The following is a 10,649-nucleotide window of genomic DNA, read 5'->3' on the forward strand; positions in this document are numbered from 1 at the left end:
TGCAATTGGGTTCTAGCAAGAACGTTTTCTTACCTACGAATCACCACAACGTGATTTTGTCAACTTCTATTTACCCTTCATAAGGGCCCTGTTCATCGATTCCGCTCCAACTAAGGTGGGAGAGACAGACACCCGCCAGCCACCTTATGCAACTAGTGCATGTCAGTCGGTGGAACCGGTCTCACGTAAGTGTACGTGTAAGGTTGGTCCGGGCCGCTTCATCCCACAATACCGTTGAGCAAGAAAAGACTAGTAGAGGCAAGTAAGATGACAAAATCCACGCCCACAACAAAGTTGTGTTCTACTCGTGCAAAGAGAACTACGTATAGACCTAGCTCATGATGCCACTGTTGGGGAACGTTGCAGAAAATTAAAAATTTTCCTACGGTTTCACCAAGATCCATCTATGAGTTCATCTAAGCAACGAGTCTAGGGAGAGAGTTTGCATCTACATACCACTTGTAGATCGCGTGCGGAAGCTTGCAAGGTGATGATGTAGTCGTACTCGACGTGATCCAAATCACCGATGACCAGCGCCGAACGGACGGCACCTCCGCGTTCAACACACGTACGGGACGGGAGACGTCTCCTTCTTCTTGATCCAGCAAGGGGGAAGGAGATGTTGATGAAGATCCAGCAGCACGACGGCGTGGTGGTGGATGCAGGGCGTCACAGCAGCAGGGCTTCGCCGAGACTACGAGGGAGAGACGTAACGGGGAAGGAGGAGGCGCCAGGGGCTGGTGTCTGAAGTCCCTCCTCTCCCCCACTATATATAGGGGTGCCAGGGGGGCGCCGTCCCTAGTAGATGAGATCTACTAGGGGGGGGCGGCGGCCTAGGGGAGGTTTCCCTCCCCCCCAAGGCACCTAGGGGTGCCTTCCACCACTAGGACTCCTCCTAGGGGGAAACCCTAGGCGCATGGGCCTATAGGGGCTGGTGCCCTTGGCCCATGATGGCCAAGGCGCACCCCCTACAGCCCATGTGGCCCCCCGGGACAGGTGGCCCCACCCGGTGGACCCCCGGGACCCTTCCGGTGGTCCCGGTACAATACCGGTAACCCCGAAACTTGTCCCGATGCCCGAAATAGCACTTCCTATATATAATTCTTTACCTCCGGACCATTCCGGAATTCCTCGTGACGTCCGGGATCTCATCCGGGACTCCGAACAACATTCGGGTTTCTGCATATACATATCTTCATAACCCTAGCGTCACCGAACCTTAAGTGTGTAGACCCTACGGGTTCGGGAGACATGCAGACATGACCGAGACGCTCTCAGTCAATAACCATCAGCGGGATCTGGATACCCATGATGGCTCCCACATGCTCCTCGATGTTGTCATCGGATGAACCACGATGTCGAGGATTCGATCAAACCCTGTATGCAATTCCCTTTGTCAATCGGTATGTTACTTGCCCGAGACTCGATCGTCGGTATCCCAATACCTTGTTCAGTCTCGTTACCGGCAAGTCACTTTACTCGTACCGTAATGCATGATCCCGTGTCCAACACCTTGGTCACATTGAGCTCAATATGATGATGCATTACCGAGTGGGCCCAGAGATACCTCTCCGTCATACGGAGTGACAAATCCCAGTCTCGATCCGTGTCAACCCAACAGCTACTTTCGGAGATACCTGTAATGCACCTTTATAGTCACCCAGTTACGTTGTGACGTTTGGTACACCCAAGGCACTCTTACGGTATCCGGGAGTTACACGATCTCATGGTCGAAGGAAGAGATACTTGACACTTGCAAAGCTTTAGCAAAACGAACTACACGATCTTTTATGCTATGCTTAGGATTGGGTCTTGTCCATCACATCATTCTCCTAATGATGTGATCCCGTTATCAACGACATCCAATGTCCATAGTCAGGAAACCATGACTATCTGTTGATCACAACGAGCTGGTCAACTAGAGGCTTACCAGGGACATAGTGTGGTCTAAGTATTCACACGTGTATTACGATTTCCGGATAATACAGTTATAGCATGAATAAAAGACAATTATCATGAACAATGAAATATAATAATACTTTTATTATTGCCTCTAGGGCATATTTCCAACAGTCTCCCACTTGCACTAGAGTCACTAATCTAGTTACATTGTGATGAATCGAACACCCATAGAGTTCTGGTGTTGATCATGTTTTGCACGCGAGAGAGGTTTAGTCAGCGGATCTGCGACATTCAGATCCGTTTGTACTTTGCAAATCTCTATGTCTCCATCTTGAACATTTTCACGGATGGAGTTGAAACGACGCTTGATGTGCCTGGTCTTCTTGTGAAACCTGGGCTCCTTTGCGAGGGCAATAGCTCCAGTGTTGTCACAGAAGAGTTTGATCGGCCCCGACGCATTGGGTATGACTCCTAGGTCGGTGATGAACTCCTTCACCCAAATCGCTTCATGTGCTGCCTCCGAGGCTGCCATGTACTCCGCTTCACACGTAGATCCCGCCACGACGCTCTGCTTGCAGCTGCACCAGCTTACTGCTCCACCATTCAACATATACACGTATCCGGTTTGTGACTTAGAGTCATCCAGATCTGAGTCGAAGCTAGCGTCGACGTAACCCTTTACGACGAGCTCTTCGTCTCCTCCATAAACGAGAAACATGTCCTTTGTCCTTTTCAGGTACTTCAGGATATTCTTGACCGCTGTCCAGTGTTCCTTGCCGGGACTACTTTGGTATCTTGCTACCAAACTTACGGCAAGGTTTACATCGGGTCTGGTACACAGCATGGCATACATAATAGATCCTATGGCTGAAGCATAGGGGATGACACTCATCTCTTCTTTATCTTTTGCCGTGGTCGGTGACTGAGCTGAGCTCAGTCTCATACCTTGTAATATAGGCAAGAACCCCTTCTTGGACTGATCCATTCTGAATCTCTTCAAAATCTTATCAAGGTATGTTCTTTGTGAAAGACCTATGAGGCGTCTCGATCTATCTCTATAGATCTTGATGCCTAATATATAAGCAGCTTCTCCAAGGTCCTTCATTGAAAAACACTTATTCAAGTAGGCCTTAATGCTGTCCGGAAATTCTATATTATTTCCCATCAGGAGTATGTCATCTACATATAATATGAGAAATGCTACAGAGCTCCCACTCACTTTCTTGTAAACGCAGGCTTCTCCATAAGTCTGCATAAACCCAAACGCTTTGATCATCTCATCAAAGCGAATGTTCCAACTCCGAGGTGCTTGCACCAGTCCATAAATGGATCGCTGGAGCTTGCATACTTTGTTAGCGTTCCGAGGATCGACAAAACCTTCCGGCTGCATCATATACAGTTCTTCCTTAAGATGCCCGTTAAGGAATGCTGTTTTGACGTCCATCTGCCATATCTCATAATCATAGTATGCGGCAATTGCTAACATGATTCGGACGGACTTTAGCTTCGCTACGGGAGAGAATGTCTCGTCGTAGTCAATCCCTTGAACCTGTCGATAACCCTTAGCGACAAGTCGAGCTTTATAGATGGTAACATTACCATCCGCGTCCGTCTTCTTCTTAAATATCCATTTGTTTTCTATCGCTCGCCGATCATCGGGCAAGTCTGTCAAAGTCCATACTTTGTTTTCATACATGGATTCTATCTCGGATTTCATGGCTTCAAGCCATTTGTTGGAATCCGGGCCCGCCATTGCTTCTTCATAGTTCGAAGGTTCATTGTTGTCTAACAACATGATTTCCAGGACAGGGTTGCCGTACCACTCTGGTGCGGAACGTGTCCTTGTGGACCTACGAAGTTCAGCAGTAACTTGATCCGAAGTACCTTGATCATTATCATGGTTTTCCTCTTCAGTTGGTGTGGGCATCACAGGAACGGTTTCCTGTGCTGCGTCACTATCCCGCTCAAGAGGTAGTACTTCATCGAGTTCTACTTTCCTCCCACTTACTTCTTTCGAGAGAAACTCTTTTTCCAGAAAGCATCCGTTCTTAGCAACAAAGATCTTGCCTTCGGATCTTAAGTAGAAGGTATACCCTACAGTTTCCTTAGGGTATCCTATGAATACGCATTTTTCCGACTTGGGTTCGAGCTTTTCAGGTTGAAGTTTCTTGACATAAGCTTCGCATCCCCAAACTTTTAGAAACGACAGCTTAGGTTTCTTTCCAAACCATAATTCATACGGTGTCGTCTCAACGGATTTAGACGGTGCCCTATTTAAAGTGAATGTAGCTGTCTCTAGAGCGTATCCCCAAAATGATAGCGGTAAATCGGTAAGAGACATCATAGACCGCACCATATCCAATAGAGTGCGATTACGACGTTCGGACACACCGTTTCGTTGAGGTGTTCCAGGCGGCGTGAGCTGTGAAACGATTCCACATTTCTTTAAGTGTGTACCAAATTCGTGACTTAAGTATTCTCCTCCACGATCTGATCGTAAGAATTTTATCTTTCGGTCACGTTGATTCTCCACCTCATTCTGAAATTCCTTAAACTTTTCAAAGGTCTCAGACTTGTGCTTCATTAAGTAGACATACCCATATCTACTCAAGTCATCTGTGAGAGTGAGAACATAACGATATCCTCCGCGAGCCTCAACGCTCATTGGACCGCACACATCGGTATGTATGATTTCCAACAAGTTGGTAGCTCGCTCCATTGTTCCGGAGAACGGAGTCTTGGTCATTTTGCCCAAGAGGCATGGTTCGCACGTGTCAAACGATTCATAATCAAGAGACTCTAAAAGTCCATCGGCATGGAGCTTCTTCATGCGCTTGACACCAATGTGATCAAGGCGGCAATGCCACAAGTATGTGGGACTATCGTTATCAACTTTAAATCTTTTGGCATCTACACTATGAACATGTGTAATATTACGCTCGAGATTCATTAAGAATAAACCATTGACCATCGGAGCATGACCATAAAACATGTCTCTCATATAAATCGAACAACCATTATTCTCAGACTTAAATGAATAGCCATCTCGTATTAAATGAGATCCTGATACAATGTTCATGCTCAAACTTGGCACTAAATAACAATTATTAAGGTGCAAAACTAATCCCGTAGGTAAATGTAGAGGCAGCGTGCCGACGGCGATCACATCGACTCTGGAACCATTCCCGACGCGCATCGTCACCTCGTCCTTTGCCAGTCTCCGTTTATTCCGCAGCTCCTGCTGTGAGTTACAAATATGAGCAACGGCACCGGTATCAAATACCCAGGAGTTACTACGATTACTGGTAAGGTACACATCAATCACATGTATATCAAATATACCTTTGGTGTTGCCGGCCTTCTTATCCGCTAAGTATTTGGGGCAGTTCCGCTTCCAGTGACCCTTCCCCTTGCAATAAAAGCACTCAGTCTCAGGCTTGGGTCCATTCTTTGACTTCTTCCCGGTAACTGGCTTACCAGGCGCGGCAACATCTTTGCCGTCCTTCTTGAAGTTCTTCTTACCCTTGCCCTTCTTGAACTTAGTGGTCTTATTGACCATCAACACTTGATGTTCTTTCTTGATTTCAGCCTCTGCTGACTTCAGCATCGAGAATACTTCAGGAATGGTCTTTTCCATTCCCTGCATGTTGTAGTTCATCACAAAGCTCTTGTAGCTTGGTGGGAGCGACTGGAGGATTCTGTCAATGACCGCCTCATCTGGGAGGTTAATGTTCAGCTGGGTCATACGGTTGTGCAACCCAGACATCTTCAGGATGTGCTCACTGACAGAACTGTTCTCCTCCATCTTACAACTGTAGAACTTGTCGGAGATATCATATCTCTCGACCCGGGCATGAGCTTGAAAAACCAGTTTCAGCTCTTCGAACATCTCATATGCTCCGTGATGCTCAAAACGCTTTTGGAGCCCCGGTTCTAAGCTGTAAAGCATGCCGCACTGAACGAGGGAGTAATCATCAGCGCGAGACTGCCAAGCATTCATAATGTCTTGGTTCTCTGGGACGGGAGCGTCACCTAGCGGTCCTTCTAGGACATATTGTTTCCTGGCAGCTATGAGGATGATCCTCAGGTTCCGGACCCAGTCCGTATAGTTGCTGCCATCATCTTTCAGCTTGGTTTTCTCTAGGAACGCGTTGAAGTTCATGTTGACGTTAGCGTTGGCCATTGATCTACAAGACATATTTGCAAAGGTTTTAGACTAAGTTCATGATAATAAAGTTCTAATCAAATTATGAACTCCCACTTAGATTAGACATCCTTTTTGTCATCTAAGTGTTACACGATCCGAGTCGACTAGCCCGTGTCCGATCATCACGTGAGACGGACTAGTCATCGTCGGTGAACATTTTCATGTTGATCGTATCTTCCATATGACTCGTGTTCGACCTTTCGGTCTCCGTGTTCCGAGGCCATGTCTGCAGATGCTAGGCTCGTCAAGTTAACCCTAAGTGTTTTCGCTGTGTAAAACTGTCTTACACCCGTTGTATGTGAACGTAAGAATCCATCACACCCGATCAACACGTGGTGCTTAGAAAGGACGAACTGTAGCAACGGTGCACGGTTAGGGGAGAACACTTCTTGAAATTTTTATAAGGGATCATCTTATTTACTACCGTCGTCCTAAGTAAACAAGATGCATAATACATAATAAACATCACATGCAATTATATAGTTGTGACATGATATGGCCAATATCATATAGCTCCATTGATCTTCATCTTCGGGGCTCCATGATCATCTTGTCACCGGCTTGACACCATGATCTCCATCATCATGATCTCCATCATCGTGTCTTCATGAAGTTGTCACGCCAATGACTACTTCTACTTCTATGACTAACGTTTAGCAATAAAGTAAAGTAGTTTACATGACGTTATTCAATGACACGCAGGTCATACAAAAAATAATGACAACTCCTATGGCTCCTGCCGGTTGTCATACTCATCGACATGCAAGTCGTGAATCCTATTACAAAGAACATGATCTCATACATCACAATTCATCATTCATCACAACTTCTGGCCATATCACATCACATGATCAATCGCTGCAAAAACAAGTTAGACGTCCTCTTATTGTTGTTGCATCTTTTACGTGGCTGCAATTGGGTTCTAGCAAGAACGTTTTCTTACCTACGAATCACCACAACGTGATTTTGTCAACTTCTATTTACCCTTCATAAGGGCCCTGTTCATCGATTCCGCTCCAACTAAGGTGGGAGAGACAGACACCCGCCAGCCACCTTATGCAACTAGTGCATGTCAGTCGGTGGAACCGGTCTCACGTAAGTGTACGTGTAAGGTTGGTCCGGGCCGCTTCATCCCACAATACCGTTGAGCAAGAAAAGACTAGTAGAGGCAAGTAAGATGACAAAATCCACGCCCACAACAAAGTTGTGTTCTACTCGTGCAAAGAGAACTACGTATAGACCTAGCTCATGATGCCACTGTTGGGGAACGTTGCAGAAAATTAAAAATTTTCCTACGGTTTCACCAAGATCCATCTATGAGTTCATCTAAGCAACGAGTCTAGGGAGAGAGTTTGCATCTACATACCACTTGTAGATCGCGTGCGGAAGCTTGCAAGGTGATGATGTAGTCGTACTCGACGTGATCCAAATCACCGATGACCAGCGCCGAACGGACGGCACCTCCGCGTTCAACACACGTACGGGACGGGAGACGTCTCCTTCTTCTTGATCCAGCAAGGGGGAAGGAGATGTTGATGAAGATCCAGCAGCACGACGGCGTGGTGGTGGATGCAGGGCGTCACAGCAGCAGGGCTTCGCCGAGACTACGAGGGAGAGACGTAACGGGGAAGGAGGAGGCGCCAGGGGCTGGTGTCTGAAGTCCCTCCTCTCCCCCACTATATATAGGGGTGCCAGGGGGGCGCCGGCCCTAGTAGATGAGATCTACTAGGGAGGGCGGCGGCCTAGGGGAGGTTTCCCTCCCCCCCAAGGCACCTAGGGGTGCCTTCCACCACTAGGACTCCTCCTAGGGGGAAACCCTAGGCGCATGGGCCTATAGGGGCTGGTGCCCTTGGACCATGATGGCCAAGGCGCACCCCCTACAGCCCATGTGGCCCCACGGGACAGGTGGCCCCACCCGGTGGACCCCCGGGACCCTTCCGGTGGTCCCGGTACAATACCGATAACCCCGAAACTTGTCCCGATGCCCGAAATAGCACTTCCTATATATAATTCTTTACCTCCGGACCATTCCGGAACTCCTCGTGACGTCCGGGATCTCATCCGGGACTCCAAACAACATTCGGGTTTCTGCATATACATATCTTCATAACCCTAGCGTCACCGAACCTTAAGTGTGTAGACCCTACGGGTTCGGGAGACATGCAGACATGACCGAGACGCTCTCAGTCAATAACCATCAGCGGGATCTGGATACCCATGATGGCTCCCACATGCTCCTCGATGTTGTCATCGGATGAACCACGATGTCGAGGATTCGATCAAACCCTGTATGCAATTCCCTTTGTCAATCGGTATGTTACTTGCCCGAGACTCGATCGTCGGTATCCCAATACCTTGTTCAGTCTCGTTACCGGCAAGTCACTTTACTCGTACCGTAATGCATGATCCCGTGTCCAACACCTTGGTCACATTGAGCTCAATATGATGATGCATTACCGAGTGGGCCCAGAGATACCTCTCCGTCATACGGAGTGACAAATCCCAGTCTCGATCCGTGTCAACCCAACAGCTACTTTCGGAGATACCTGTAATGCACCTTTATAGTCACCCAGTTACGTTGTGACGTTTGGTACACCCAAGGCACTCTTACGGTATCCGGGAGTTACACGATCTCATGGTCGAAGGAAGAGATACTTGACACTTGCAAAGCTTTAGCAAAACGAACTACACGATCTTTTATGCTATGCTTAGGATTGGGTCTTGTCCATCACATCATTCTCCTAATGATGTGATCCCGTTATCAACGACATCCAATGTCCATAGTCAGGAAACCATGACTATCTGTTGATCACAACGAGCTGGTCAACTAGAGGCTTACCAGGGACATAGTGTGGTCTAAGTATTCACACGTGTATTACGATTTCCGGATAATACAGTTATAGCATGAATAAAAGACAATTATCATGAACAATGAAATATAATAATACTTTTATTATTGCCTCTAGGGCATATTTCCAACAGAAGGGTACCTCCCCATCAGTTCCATAGAGTCACACGATCGACAACATATACAGATTTCCGATCAGATGAGTAGACAATGTTGCGAACCTCCCCAGACCATTCTGCAAAGGGTTACAAAATGGTAAATAGAAAATAGGGATGCATTTTATGTCCTCGTAGAAAGGACATATAGATATAATATATATGTCCAGAAATTTACCTGGAGCATGTACATTTAGAATTTTGTTAGCAACTCAACTGTAGAAGGCATAAAAATTGAGGTCACCAGACACAAAATTAAAAAATACATACACATCATGTATGTTCACGATCATGTGAAGTGAAACAATTTTGAACAATAAACCAAAAAATGAGGTGTTAAATTAGTCTACGTTCCCAGGAGGCCAAATAGAAATCAAAAGATGTGATGTTCAGTTTATTTATCTGATAGGAAATGCTCTCTAGTTATATTATTACAGTTATCAGTCTACAAACTGAAAGGCATTGTGCTATTCATGACAGTTCTCTTGAACTTCTGATGCAAGAATGCAAATTCGAATGACAAGAATAGACGGTGCCCGTTAATATAGACCCAAAATTAATTTAGTAAACCCATTGATCACAAGATTTTCCGACAGAAACACGATTGACTTCCCGACCTAGCCCTAGAACGGAACCTGTAACGTCCCCCGCCGCTCGGTCCCCAGCCCGCACTGTCGTGGGCGCCTCCCACACCGGCGGCATCCCTTCGGGGTCCCCAAGATGACGAGCGATCCGGCGCGGCGGAAAGGGCTGGCACTGAGGAGCAGCGACTCGGTCGGGAGCCTGGCCAGCGCCAGCGGCTCCCTCCATCATCGCCGCCCTCGGCCACATCCAACGCGGTCGTCGGCCACGAAGAGGCGGACGAGCCCGGCAGCATGGTGTTGTCCCTCCCATCGCTTTCATGTTCGACTACTCTTCCTTGGATCGCCTACCACCACAGATGCAGGGATCCTCTTGACTCACACGCCGACCATGCCTCAACCAGCGAGCATCGGCGCATCGCCGGCGCGCTCCTCTGTGCTCTCCCTCCTCTCTTCCATGGTTGGCACAAGGGAGGGATGAGACGGGCAGGAGAGAGCCTCTTTATCTAGATCAGGCAGGGATTAGGTTTGGAAAGAGTAAATCAGCTGGAGCGATTGAGGGAAGGAGATCGGAATGGAGCAGGGCGCGATTGAAGGGTATGGCAAGAAGAACTTTTTTGGAAAGCTTTGATTCTGGTGATAATTACCATATTCGAAATTTCCTTAGTTATAGCCTTACCATACATGGATTGATTTATTACTATAATTATCATATTTGAGATTTCTAAGTTTATAGCCTTACCATACATGGATTAATTGTGATTGATTACCATAAATACGTTGGGTATTGTCGGCCAGACGAGAAAGAGAAAAACCGGTGGGAGGGGGTGGTGGGAGGTGGGACGAAGAAAAACCGGTTGAAAAAAAACCGGTTGAAAATAAACCGGTTGAAAGTGGGGGGGACTATTCAACCAATTCGTCCATTAGGAGTAGAGATATTCAAAATTTCCTTAGTT

This window comes from Triticum dicoccoides, chromosome 6B (genome assembly GCF_002162155.2).
Source record: "Triticum dicoccoides isolate Atlit2015 ecotype Zavitan chromosome 6B, WEW_v2.0, whole genome shotgun sequence".
Lineage (NCBI taxonomy): Eukaryota > Viridiplantae > Streptophyta > Magnoliopsida > Poales > Poaceae > Triticum > Triticum dicoccoides.